Here is a 15,102-nt window from a genome sequence, read left to right as displayed (position 1 = left end):
GTCTGCAACACCTACAATATATACAGCCATGGCCGAGTAGCTCCCAGTAAATATGGAATACTGTTTTTGTTTGTGCTCATCTCTAATCCTAATTATTACACAGCACCAACACGTCTCTTGTTTCCTTGTTTCTACTGTGGCTCACAGTGTAGATTTGCATCTGAACCGCTGAAAAAAGCATCTGACGTGATCACAGCAAACCAAGGAGAGTATTTGTGTAAAAGGCTGGACAGCAGGCCGTGGTGTGGTCTGTGCTCTGGGAATGTCTCGAGGTTTCTTGCTTGTTTCTGGCACCAGGGACGGCAGAGCAGCAGCCAAGCGCTCTGCGTTGGCCTCATTGTAAATATTAAGAGTTAATTCCCCTCTGTAAAAGGCATCTGTAAACCATCTGCACTGCTGTTAATCACAGAGAAATAGCTTTGCCAACAATCTCCATTTGCCTTATTCAAATTGCAGCGCACACGCTGCAAATATTCACGGGTTGCGAGCGCATATGGACAAACAAACAACGTTGAGATTCACTGCTTAACGTCTTTGGCACGCAACAGTAGCCTTCTCTCCAACTCTGTGGGGTGTATTTTGGAGGAATGCATACACACACGCACACACACACAGAAGTCAGTAGTGGTGTATTTATGATGTGTGATTCAATTAGCTGGCTCTTAAAGCAAGTAGATAATACACAGGGTTGGACTTTGGAGAGAGAGAGAGAGAGGGAGAGAGATACTCGGGGGGGTGTGGAAGTCCATTGTGTCAGCATTTTATCACAGCTGAGTAGCTGGAGGTTCAAAGGTCAATCCCATTCTGCTTTCAGCCACAGTCACCTTGCCGTACTGACAGAGTTATCTAAAGCAACATTGACTGAATCAGCCATCAGCCAACACTGCAGAAGCTCTTAAATGGCTAATGGAGCCGCCAGACCAGCTGGGAATACAGACCAATGGATTTATTGAACATTCCACATACAGCTCTGCCAGCCATACAAACTTTACACACACTGTGGCTCATTAACTACCTACCCTTTTGAATATATGTACAATATGTTGTGTTGGTGGAAAGTTAGACATTGAATCTATTGTAACCTTCCAAATGCACAAATAACAACACATCACCAAAACACATGTTTGTCACACACATAGTTTGAGGGAATCCTACAGCTCTTTCTAATCAACCAGTCTGATAAACTCATGCTAACGTTGTAGCCATGCTAGCAGTTTGACTCTATGGATGGCTGTAATAAAAACAAACTGATTTGACGATCAGTTGATGACGGACAAGACAAACCAGATTCATGGTGGGGATGACCTAGTGGTCTTGTGGTACGGCTTTCAAACACAACACCAGATGGTCGTGAGTTCATGCTGCCACCAGTGTACCCCTGAGCAAGGCACTTAACCCTGAGTTGCTCCAGGGAGACTGTCCCTGTACTTAGTTCCCTGTAAGTGAATGACCTGTAATGTAAAAAGAGTAGTAGTCGTGTACAACCCTAATTATTTGAATATTGAAATGTTGTGAAGGCAGTCATGTCCACAGAAGATGAATGCTACTAGCTTACCATGCTACACATGGTAGACATGGTAACAATCAGCACATGACATGCTGTACATTTCTCTCCCCATCGCATGGAAAAATATGCACTCATTCCTTAATGGCCTCCATGCCTGACGCATGAACAACCTTTTCCCTTGGGTGAGTTGTCCACGCTTGTCTTTTACAGTATGATTGTGCTCTGTAGAGTCCCTCCAGTCCCACAGTGCATCAGGAGAAAAGCCAGAGTTGTCATGGCAGCTAAACTGAGGCAGGAATGCACATTACCATACTAGAGAGAGACACAGAGGGAGAGAAATGTTGTCAAAAGATATCGTTTTGCTGCTTTGAGGTTTTATTGGCGTGACATTAAATCACATCAAGGAGCAAACGGAGACTTTTAAGTTAAATGAGAAAGAAAGAAGAGAGAAATATGACATCTTGAAAAGCTCTAGAAATAACTAAACGTTAAATTAATTTGTACACTTTATTGTTTGATGTTTATTAGCCTGTTGTTAATGCCATCTCATCTGATATTATATCTCCTTTTGTAGCGTAGGTTTTTGTTCAAATATGTAGCAATCGAAGCGTACTTAAATAGAATTGAAATTAACTCAATTGAACTGTGTGGAGAAGAGAGAAGGAGGGAAGCAGAGAGATGTGCGAGTACACTGAGACGTCTGTTGTGCAGAGGGCTTGTGCAGGGGAGGGCCCGAGCTGTGAATGCAGTGGAATGACAGGCAGGGATTAGAGGGGAGGTGGTGCCATTGAAAAGCAAGCTGATCCAGGGAGCCGGGCTGACACTTAAACACAGCCAGCTGACAAGACCAGCCAGCCCTGCTGCAATCCTGCAGAGGCTTCTCCCCTCCCTCCCCCTCACACCCGGGACCATGGGGGGGGGGGGGTTGCATTGGTCCATTAGTCGACCCTGTAAAGACAGATGATGCAATCAAACGGGATTAATGGTCAGTGTACGGTTTATCAGTTAAAGGTTATCATTCAGAATCCAAATGATAATAATGTAAATGTTGGTGCATTACTCTGAGCTCATTAGTGATGACGTAAGCAGGATGGCAGCGTGGGCTGGGACGTAGAATCCAAAATGTTCTTAAGTAAGAATTAAGCAACACTCTTTACAATTATTCATAACTATCATAATGTAATTACACAATATACAGTGCATATGAGATGTAATTCAAATGGAATAGAGAGGCTTAGTTCATGTGAGGTAGAGAAGTTCTGTGTCTGACGATCTTAAAATAACAATGTGGTGAATGTGTTTCCTGCTGAAACAGGAAGTTGCGGTGCCACTTGCATGATAGTCACCAGGGATGATCCCCCACCACAATGAAGTTACAGCTTTGTATAGTATTTGAGAATTCATTTTTTTAAGGAAACATTTTCAAAAAGTAATTAGCTGCGACTAAATGGTCCAATATTATCCAAGGGGGGGGGGGACATGATGCTGGCAGGTAAATGAGTTGCCATGACAGTATTACGGTCCTTCATAAGGGGAACAAATGGACGGGGAGGATTTTATTATTTCGCATTTTGAGAATAAAGTCGAACTTTCAGAACATGCAGCAACGCTAGTAATTAGATTTATTCTTTATGTTTCACTTTGCCACTAAATAGGTTAATAATTGCATCAAACATTTTATGCTTTGTAATATAATAACCAAAGTGTTTCGGGGTATTAACGGCTCATCATCATCATCTCGATCAAGAGAGTGTCCGTTGATTTGTGTCAAAGCCAACAGCCAGACGATTATCATTATGGAGTTAATGGCACAACCTCATTGTTTCATTATTTATTAAATCTGAACAAGCGATGCTATCAAGAACTAATAAGAACATATTATTTGAGGATCCATGTCTGCATTGTTCTATTCTCTCCCCTCTTATCCAATGCGCTGCAGCAGGCACCATGATATGCTGAACAATGTCAAGTTCACAAGCTGTTTCAGCTCTGAGAGGTCAAGAGCTGGCTGTGCTGACGCCTGTCACACTCAGAGACGGAACAGCTGGAACACGTACAGTCCCTCCATTACTTCTGAGTGTTCACACGGGCATAATTGCTTAACTATCTGAATTCGGGGGGGCCTCAGCTCACAATACCGACAGTATTTTAATCAGATATGTGGCTCTTGAAGGCTCGACTCCCCACAAGGCTCACAGAGTCCTTTGCTTTCCGGGAGTTCTTTGATTAATAATCCTGACAAGTCCGACTATTATTATAAATTAAACAAGCACAACTGTACGTGTCGTATTATCTCCAGAAACAGGGGGGACATGACGCAAAGCCAGTGGCTCTTTGTGCAGGAGGTTGATTAGGAAACACAAACACCTCTCGCCTCCTGCTGCGCTGCACTGGGGATTGGTTTGACACTTTGATCCAAGAGCCTTCTCAAACACAGACACACACGTATACACACAGGCGCATAAACATGTCGTCAAGGATGCCTTTGTGACGGCTGAGGTTTAAAACACAAATGCCAACTTCATATGTTACATCCTCTTAGTGCTATGTGCACAACACTGTGCGACACCCACTGCATGTAGCGTATGTCTCTATGTATCTTCATTATCTAAGTGTGTGCTGAAGCTGAAGGCTGCTGCATATGCATACCTGTGTGCTATGCAAATATATGCATGTTTGCATCTGTCTTCTGCGCACACACACCCACACGGCACACTAACCACAGCTGCACATCACATAAAACAAGTGCAACATACAGGAAGAAAAGAGCACCTCCAATGATCCATCAATTCCCATTGGTTTGGTGAGAGGGGGATTTATTGACTGGCAGAGTAAATTCAAGGCTTACTCACTGTCAACACAACCCAAGAGGCAGTCTGCTGGAAAATCTAGTACTGTGGTGCCAGGTCGCTCCACATAATTCCCCTGTAGGGCTGCTGTCTGTGATGAGCCATGCTCAGTGTGGTTGTGTGGCTGCTCAAAGGCCTGTCATTACAGCTGCATCCTGTGGCAAAGGCTGCCAGACCCAATCCAAATACCATCCTCTCTGACAATCATCAGGCTGGGGATTCGGTTAATATTTCTGAGTGGAATTGGTTAATGTCTGTAATATGTAAATGTTGTTGACATGAGCCTAAATCAATACTGCACAGGAAGCTGACCTTTTATTAGAACTCTGACATCAGTCAACAGCACTGCCCATTTTTAAAGTTATAGATGTGTTTTAAGTGATCGCTTTAACAACGATACTGAATGGAAGCTTCTAATTGAGCCTTTTCTTTACTTTGGATTCTGCACATTATTACTGTTAGTCTTATTAGTCACCGTTATAATCCTATTTTATTGTCTATAATGAAGTTAGATGATGTTAGCTGGGACAGAGGTCATCCAACACACTGTATATTTTGGCCATGTGTAACATATTTCTGATCAATGTAAACTCAGTTCTTATATAACGTAATCGCCCCTATATTGTCATGTTGCACGCATACAACTTCATATCATGCATATTTCCCTGGTTGTTCTATCATGGCCGCTTGTTTGTGACTGAACTCAACAGGTTGGTTGTAACCATGTGATTGCTGTAGGATGGAAATATGCCTTAATGACTGGAGCAGTGTCCCATCTGTTAGCAAATTGTAGACTCAAACATGATGTGTTTGCATGCAGCATTACATAACCCTGCTGCTCATGCATCATTTCACAGGCCTTGACTCACTCTTCATCTCATTTTCCTGCTTTCATGGTTGCCGCTCTTTCTATTCTCCAAATGTTCAGCGTAAAGTACCCGAGGCTGGAATTTGGAGACGAAAATGCTGATCGTTGATGGTGCTGGTGTGTGTGTGTGTGTGTGTGTGTGTGTGTGTGTGTGTGTGTGTGTGTGTGTGTGTGTGTGTGTGTGTGGAACTTTCACCTACACTCTAGGATGAGACCTTTAGGACAGCTGACGACTCACATAAATAAACCGGGTCTTCTCTCTCTTCCTCTGTGTCTCTCTCTCTCTCTTTGAAATCAATCAGTGATGGTCCCTCCACCCCCTACCAATGGCTCTATTATTAATGAGGGCCCTCAGCACTAAACTAAATTTAGTGCATAAACTCCACTTGGAGAGCGAGAGAGGAGGATCAATAGGATGGCAGGGGCCACAGTGAGAGTCTCATTTAGCTCTTTGGAAATACAGGATGTGGAAAGACTGACCCTGAGTGCAAATGTGCCTCCTGACTTAAAGAGAGCCTGACAGTACAACGCACATTTCAGTGCTTCATTACTCTCCAATTGTTACCTTGTAGCTAATCAATATCTGATAGGGAATCATTGATGAGGTGATGTTTGGTGTAATTAGGTTTATAAAAGCTCCGGGGTTATTGCCTATTCAGCATGCCACTTGTGCTGCATGAATCACATCTGATTTGTCAGGCTCCGTGACATTGATACCACTTGTCTCCTGTCAGGAATGTCAGAGCTGTGATTACTCTCTTAAAGTATCACCACACAGTTCAATATTTCATCATAGACCCATTTGTATAGAAACAATCAATGACTCATGCATAATGTTCTCCATAAGATGCTAGGTGAGGAGCCATGCTTTGTTTTCTTTACATCCTCTTGGAGCTAGTCACTAAACTACTCTCAAAATGTGATTTATAACCAAAGTAAATAAATACCTGAAGGTTTGAGTGTCTGCGTAAACCCACTTAAATGCATGTAAACAAATATTCATATTCACAACAAGGCATTCACAATCTTGAAGAGGACGCTTGGGATGGAACCTGCAGCTCTGGCAGTGCAGTATTAGTGCCTTGCTCAAGGTAAGTTAAATAAAACACAAGGGGATCTGAGTGTTTGTATTGCGCAGCTCTCAGGTGTGTAAGTCAGTGAGTATCAGGCACACCATTGCTGATAAAGATGTATGCACAGGATAAAGGTGCATGTCTAAAATCCCTGGCTAAATAATCTCTTAAAGTAAGATACTTTTAAAAGCAAATGTTTACACGTAACCCTTTTTAGCCAAAGAGCATGCACAGGTCTTTTGAACATGAGGGTTTAAACAGCCGGTCCCAAAGCCGGGGGACAAGTCCAGCAAAAGCGTAATCACTGCTTGATTTTACCCTGGCTTCTGGCCTGGCTCTACTCGGTCTGTTGGGACAGAAGGGAGTTAAAAGCTCACTGATGTAATGCAGCACCTGGCCTGGGATGTAGTTAGTAAGAGGATAAAATGGATTCTAAGAGAAATTGGCAACCAGTCCAGAGAAGCTATGAAAAACCAGGGTGTTGTGGCAAACGTGTTTGTTTTTAGCTGCCTTTCTTCAAATGTGGTTTTGTTTTGCACTATGGCAATATGATTGTGTCAGGACTGCTGAGGGACAACATTTCTCTGAAAGTTGTCAGAAACACACTCAATGTTAGGAATAAGGAAACAAAGCAATAGCTAAATGTGTCTTTTTGTTTAGACATAAAGGATGGAGATACACGGCCTTGATTGGCTTGACTAAGGCCAAAGTAATGTAGAGTATCCTCAGCTTTGAGCGATGATCGATATGCATGTCACAACAGGCTCCACACAGATGGGACAGAGTGGGAAGGAGCGAGTGGGTTCAATGACATGTCTCTACTTCTTCAGATTGAGACGGACTCGCATTAAGTGACTGAAGGCCAGTCTTGCCTTGTGCCCACAGGGCTGGCAGTGATTACAATGGCAAATGCATCGTTCACCTTTAGCCGGGACCATAGCAAAGTCAATCTTGGGAGAGGGAAGCCAGGAACAAATTGTAGACGGAGACGGGGGACGACTGAGGGAGGTAGATGGGGGTGAGGAATAGAGGTGGAGGAGGGAGAGGGGTGAGTGAGGGGGAACGACAAGGACCAAAGGAAAAGATTCATTTACCCGGCAGAGAATAAAACAGACACATCGCAGTGGCTGATAGTGACTGAAATATCAAAGCCAATAGTTTGCTGGGTAGGCTGGAAGTGGCTGCCGCTGCTGTTTGATCCATCGCACAGCCGCTTGTTTTTTTACTAAAAGCTTTGGAGAAGCCTCTGGGTGCCAGAGAGAAGTGAAGTGAGGTGGAGAATACTTCCAATATCTCTCTGCCTCTCTCTCTCTCTGTCACTTTCTCTCTCTCTTCTTCTCTGCCTCTCATCTTGTACAAATTGTGAGAACTCCTTTAGGCACAGCGGGATGAGAAAGTATGCATTGCTGGGACAGCATGCGTGAAAACATTTGCTCTGTCTATGAATGCGTGTCTACCTGTGTTCGCTTACACTTGGAGAACAGTTTGATCTTCATCTTGCTCGCTGTATCACAGACGCACAGAAGCTTCTTTTGAGTGGGAGAAAAAGCAGAAGAAAGTGGAGAAAACGATTTCTCCGACTTCTCCGTGGCAGATCTCTTGTGCTTGGTGGTGAACTGCATCTCAGGAGAGAGAAGATCAATGAGCAGAGCCTGCAGCAGAACAGCCCAGTGCTGTCAGCCTGGTTGCCACCTGGAAGTCCACCAAATGGAAGCATCACCAGAAACGGAGCCGTGTCCTCAATCTGTTGGATTCTACTTGTTGACTTACTTTGAGGATTTCTTTGTTTGGCAGATTTACCACTAGAGACACAGTGGGTATTTTCTGTATATATACATATATAAACAGCTAGAAATAAACCATATTTCTATGAAAAGCACTCTCTAAAAGCTGACCCATTATTGATTTTTCTGTCAGTCAACTTTTATTGCGAACACATTGTACGTAAAAGAAAAGAGGCTCTCAACATTAATCCTTGAGGAAACTTAGACATGAATTGGCTGCAATTGCTTAAATGTGTAGATTTTACTGCTGATGCTTTAAATCAGTCAGATTTAATGAAACCCATTAAGTCCCTGCAGCGGTGGGTAGTCTTGTAGATATTGAGACTGAAATGTCAAAAACTTGGAGTATATTTCAGTCCATAAGTAAACATTGAACATGAGTCCACCCATGTAAACACACTATAACCATAATCACTTGAGTCGGTGAAGTCTTGCTCGGGTTTTGGACATATGAGCACTCCCTGGGGAGCCTTAGCTTAGGGAAGCTCATCGGGCTGCAGCAGACTAACTCTATTTCTCTGTCGTTCTCCTCCTCCCTTCATCATTTCCTCCCACCGGAGACCTGAGAGAGATTAACTACAGATCAGTTGGGAGACATCGCTGCAGAGACAGTGACTCCCTAAACAGCAACACACAGAGGCACACAGTGAATGAAATGCACTGTATGTGTGTACGTGTGTTTTTATAGACAAGGTATCACATGATACAACAAATGGGTTTCAGTTACACACAACAAATGCCTTGTTAGATTGAGGGAACACACAGTGCTTTATTGGATTAAGGGAACACACACGTTGGATTCAGGGAACACTTACGTTTCTAGTTGGATTCAGGGATCACTTACGTTTCTAGATGGATTCAGGGAACACTTAGGTTTCTCGTTGGATTCAGGGAACACTTACGTTTCTAGATGGATTAAGGGATCACTTATGTTTCTTGTTGGATTCAGGGAACACTTACGTTTCTAGATGGATTAAGGGATCACTTATGTTTCTTGTTGGATTCAGGGAACACTTATGTTTCTAGATGGATTCAGGGATCACTTACGTTTCTAGATGGATTCAGGGAACACTTATGTTTCTTGTTGGATTCAGGGAACACTTATGTTTCTAGATGGATTAAGGGATCACTTACGTTTCTAGATGGATTAAGGGATCACTTACGTTTCTAGATGGATTCAGGGAACACTTATGTTTCTAGATGGATTCAGGGAACACTTATGTTTCTAGATGGATTCAGGGAACACTTACGTTTCTAGATGGATTAAGGGATCACTTACGTTTCTAGATGGATTCAGGGAACACTTATGTTTCTAGATGGATTCAGGGAACACTTACGTTTCTATTTGGATTCAGGGAACACACATGATGTCTCTGTGGATTTAAGGATCATGAACGTTTCTAGTTGGATTTTTCCAGGTGTGCCTGCTGCACCTGATATACTGCCTATCACTGAAGAATGCTAAATTATTCCGAAAAAAAGAGACAGGACTGTGTAGACTGTGTAGTGAGATTTAAACTCATGAAGACATTTTCAACTTCAAAAAAAGTATGTTGGTTACTTTTGTGCAATGTACTGACATTAAATAACATAATCATACATTGCTAGCACATGCAGCCTGGCTGCTTCTTGCTTCCATGCCTTTATCACATCAGATTGATATTGTGCACCTTGAATGCGTTTTCTTCCACAATCCAGTACATGTAGAGAAGTGTCACACCAGCCTTTTTCTGAAAGGCTACAGAAGTTGAGGTTCTGATTCACTATAGGATATATCATGCATTCACTCTGTTCAGCTGGAGTTGAGGTACATTGCCACTTCAGCAGGTTTCCCACCGCTCAGCCGATACATATTTAACAAGCTGTCTGCACCAATCTTGAGCTAAGGCTCCTCAAACTTTGTGTGAAAATGGATTTAGTGTGGTGAGTAGGAAAAGTTAAACAAGTATGACAAATGGATGAAAGGGTTTTGACCATATCCTTCCCTGTATTTGGTATCATTACAGAATGGCTTTACTTTGCTCCAGGGCTATAAATCCAGTTCTGTTAAAAAATTTGATTCAATAACTTGAAAGAAAAAGTGGCAGTTACTCTTAAAAATTGAGAGTAGAACAAAATCATCTTCTACAGACTGGATCCTCTATGTTTCATAGGGGTTACATTTAAAGTAAGGATTTTTAATAGATGCATGCATAGTATTGCAGAAGAAAACCCTTCAGTGTTATACTATCAAGCAAGAGGATAAACACTTTTTTACATTTGCCCAAATGAGTCTGTATCAATTTGCAAAAAAAAGCTGCTTAACATAACCCCGCTGTTAGAAACTCCCTCCATCTGTAACGATGAAAATCTACTGTCACACATAATCAGAGATATTACATTTCGGGCCTACATAATTAATCAGCAAGTCGGTGGATAACTTATGATCCAAGTCATAAATTGTATTTAACCAAGTCATTACTAGCGGTGAACTCCAGCGACTGCTTCTCAAACATTAAAGTAATAAGCTGGGTTGCCTCAGCATGTCTTCATTTATATAAACCACATTATCCATATATTCCCTCACAATGTCTCACAGTTTATGCAAATCCTCTTGATGTACTTTTTAATCATCACTTCTGTTTTATTTTAAACATCTTGTGTGAGTACACAAAGCCATTAAGTTGCGTGTGCAGCTGCAGCCGTGTCTGTTTGCCTTGTACATGACGTCCTGATGTTGCAGTTTGCACAAGACCTGTGAATGTGTAAACGTTGAGGAATTACATTATTTATAAATGCAAATCCAACCTGTGCAAATATTAATTTACAAGCTTACAAAATACATTTAGAATTATGCAAACTTTTAGTGAAGACACACTTGTGTTCCAAATGTATGTGTAATTAAACGTGACCTGACCTAGTGTTATTAATGCAATATGTCTAAACAAGCATGCAAAGGGTGCCAGCTCTTTACAATCACAACTGCGTGCAAAGGGAACGTGCAAGGTCACAAAATAAAGATGCAAGTGCAAAACATATGTCAGTGCCATGCATAACTACATAGTATCTATACATGGTCACCGTAAGGGGAACTTGTTTTTCAGATGGCTAAAAATAAATATCTGGCAAGAGAAAAAGCTGACCTATGAGGACGAAAAACAAAAGAGGGAATCAGAAGGAGCAGCATCTAAAACATCATGTTCTCTCTTCTGCCTTGAGTAGATACATGCATGACAAGCTCTAAGTCTCTTAACATGCAAGTCCAGTCCGTGTCTATGAGTGTTTTATCTCGGGGGCTGCTGTCTGCTAATCAAGAGCCTTGTGAAAGCCAGGGGAGCGTTATAAGAAGCAGAGTATAATACTCCCGCTCACAGACTCTCTCTCTATTTGAACACACGCTCATTTTACAGCCTTTTAACTTTCAATCTGCCCGTCGTTGATATTCTATTCTTCCCACTTTGTTACTCAGCAAGCCTTTCGATTGCTGTTTGGAATGTATGCTCCGTACTAACACTTGAGATAAAGCACATCAGCGCTGTTCAAAGGGACAGAACACTACGGCGGTTTTTGGGAGGACTGTGACACTAAATGGTCTCATCTTGTTGTACAATCTGCACAGCATTAGTGACTGGCATCAAAGAACAACCGCGTTCAATCTGTGACACCTATTTACGTTGTACTCTAACTAAAAAGCAAGAGACCCGTAACAACTGCTTACTGGTCAAACCTGTATACTGTACATCTGAAGCAGCACTGGTGATAAAAACAAATTGGTGAGCTAACTCTCTTATGGGGAATAAAATGAAGTAAATGAAAAGTAAACTCATAACGTCCTCTATTAAGTGCCTGCACTTCTCCTTCTGAATGTACTCCAGACCAGGAGGATGGGCTTGTCTGTGCAGCTCCCTCATTACACACAGCCTTTGCTGCGGCCCGCCATCAGCCTGTTTATGCTTCCTTGTTTACCCTCTCTGTTAACATTGTGCTCATTATACTGCGTAGCTGCACATATGCGTGGAAAACAAGCTGAGAGATGTTTCTTATTCTCTCTCTCTCTCTGTTGCTCTCTTTCGGTGTCACTCGCTCTAATTCAAGAGTTCTAACAAGCGAGGTCCTGGGTGGGGAAGTCCTCTCCTGTGACAGTTTGTCACATTGCGTCAGCCTGTTGAGTGCCACTGAGACAACATCACCTCTGTTAATGTAGCACTGGTTGACACGACCTCCGAGGTTGAAAGATCTGCCACTTGTGAACAGTTACAGGGTGCATTACCACATGGCTGCGTGTGGGAGGAACTCTGAGAACCAGGTGAAAGTGAAAGGAGGGAGAGTGGGCTTTGTGTGTGTGTGTGGGAGGTTTGGCGAGGTGGTTGTATGGGGACTTGGCACAAGTGATCACTGCAGCTTTTGGGGTTTGGTGGCTCGGGCGCTAATTACAGCGTGACCGGTGGGAATACTTTTCTGTGTCTCTGTGCCAGAGAAAAGAGACGTTACATGTGAAAAAGCAACCTCTCACAACCTGTCAATCGTTGCCTATCCTCAAGCTATTTAACTGGGATCAGACATCAACAGAAAGGTTGTGACGGTTACAGACTATCCCTAACTGCCTCTTTTTTGTGAGACTTTGATACTAATCCCCGAGCGTGTAATTCAACCTCTTTTTTTTTAGCCTTCCCTCCTCCACTGAGCCACAGGTCACAATGCAGTCTAATCACTGGTTCACGCTGTCATGGAAATCATGCCACATGCATTAAAAGGTGCTATTGTGATGTTTTACATAATCCACCCCATTATGCTTAAAGATATGCATTGACCTTTTAGCTAATACGCTTTTTAATTGTCTAAACGTTGTTTGATGAAAAGTCTTGCACTTTCTCATCTGTGTGTTTAGTGCTGTAGGATTTTCAGGATTAAGCAAAACCTCAAAACTGCTTAGTTGAGAGAAATACTTGGAGATTTTGGGATACTCGCTTATTCACCTTCTAGTGGAGAGTTAGATGAGAATATTGGTACCACTCTTGTATACCAGTTTCAAATTCGACAGAAAGATATAAGAGAGGAATTGATGTTCTCATTTAATTCTGCGGGACATTTTATTGTAAAGTGTATTTCCCAACATGTTGACTATTCCCTTTCAAAGGTTGATAAGTAGCTTCTTTCCTAAAGGAGTTGCCTTCACTGCCTACGTTTGTTTTTCCTACACCTTTTTAAAAAAAGAAGCTGTTTGAGGATAACAGTGGCGAACTGTAGGTGTTAGTAAGTGTGTGGTGAGTATAGTCATCACAGTGATAAACTCACATGATGTCCTACTTTCATCCTTCTACCAACCCACGGAAATCGAAGTACAGTTGTGGGGAAATATCGACCGCCTTTAGGGGTCTTTTATGAAAAGCTGTGCTGTCACAACATTGATGCAATTTGCAGAGGCACAGACCATTGTTACTTCAGCGTCTGAGAGGGCACCAGACATCAAGGATCAATAAAAACCATTATGGCATTTCGCTCAAAATGTTGAGCAACGCCTGGAACCAAAACAAGAAAAGTGGGAATTCTTGGCTGAAAGATGTTCAGAGTGAAACAGAAACGGGAACAGAAACATATCCCTTCACGGCTTACGATAATTCAAAGAAACATAGTTTTTTATGATGACATTTAACGTGACATTTATCCACATCAATCTCTTAACTCAATTTATTTCACTAAAATAGTAGGTCACATTGCTAATTTCTCCCTGAATGATGCCTGTAATAAAAACCCTACTGCCTGTTCAAGGGCTGCCAATAAATCCAGCTCTCACCCACACAGCTCTGGGGCCAATCTTTCTGTTTGATTAAACTTTGCTCCCCAGTGATATGAAATAACCAGAGGCACTTAGATTTACAACCTACTTCGTTAAATTATTGACACCTCACTGCCTTTCCTATCAGTCGTGTGACTAATCTCCTGTTGTCACCTGACTTATTTAAGTTGGTGACTTCCATTTGACTTTCATTGATGACCTACGATTCATTGATGATTCAGTACTACCTGATGGCAGAGGCCATGAACACGTTTACATTTCACATGCAATATCTGATAGGCTCATGCATGTCTGTCAGTCTATAAATAATTGTCTGTGTTCAACATGAAACAAACAGCTGTTGTCTTTGAAGCAAAGATACGGAGCGCTGGCTCTGCGATAGATCTAAATAACACAGGCTGTGCAGATATCATGCAGGGAGCGAAGACGAGAGATAAAAGAAGGGAGGAAAGAGACGCTGGGAGAAAAGAAGACGAGTTGAGGGGAGTGTGTATGTCGACTCTCAGGCAGGGAGGATGTGTAAGCTCCGTCTATGGAGGGAGCAGGTTCATTTTTCATGCAGCGGTTTGCAGAGCCCGTCCCGGGCAATCCTATAGCTGGCCAGGCTTTCCAGAGAGAGAGCTCGTTGCTCGAAGCCCCCAGGCGGGTTTCTTGTTAAGTCTGCCTGTAAATTGCCACCAAAACTAGTGAATTACTCCATGATTTGTCGCTGAGGCAGCCGAAAGCCCTATAGGCATAACGCCACAGACTTATGTTTTCCCTCACAGTAACTCTTCAGTGACAGCTCAGGCAGCAAATTGAGATGTCTCAGCTAGAGTCCAACAACCCCACATTCAAAACAGCTGGCTGCCATTGCTGGTAGAGCTTCTGATGGATTGAAACATTAGCATGCTGCTTCTGGTTTATTAAACGATGGCAAATAATTTTTGAGGAAAAATGCCAAATTGACTCTCAAAAAGGAGACGAAGGCTCTGATGCCATGTGAGGCTGTTCTTACTCACAGTGGTGCTAAATGCTAAACATTGTAGTCTTGTATGTCGGCATGCTTACATATGCTTATAGGCGCTGAAGATAAAGCGTTGACCTGCTGGTGGCGCTAGAGAAAAAGTCAGGGAAACACCAAAGTCATCAGGACTTCAGCAATCCATCTAGTAGTTGTCAAGACATTTCACTAAATGACAAAACATTCAACCTGCTCGTGGGATCACCAAAGTCTGAAGAATTCATCCTTTGGGAACCTTGAAT

Source organism: Cottoperca gobio, chromosome 9 (genome assembly GCF_900634415.1).
Source record: "Cottoperca gobio chromosome 9, fCotGob3.1, whole genome shotgun sequence".
Classification (NCBI taxonomy): Eukaryota; Metazoa; Chordata; class Actinopteri; order Perciformes; family Bovichtidae; genus Cottoperca; species Cottoperca gobio.
This window is presented reverse-complemented; position numbering follows the sequence as displayed.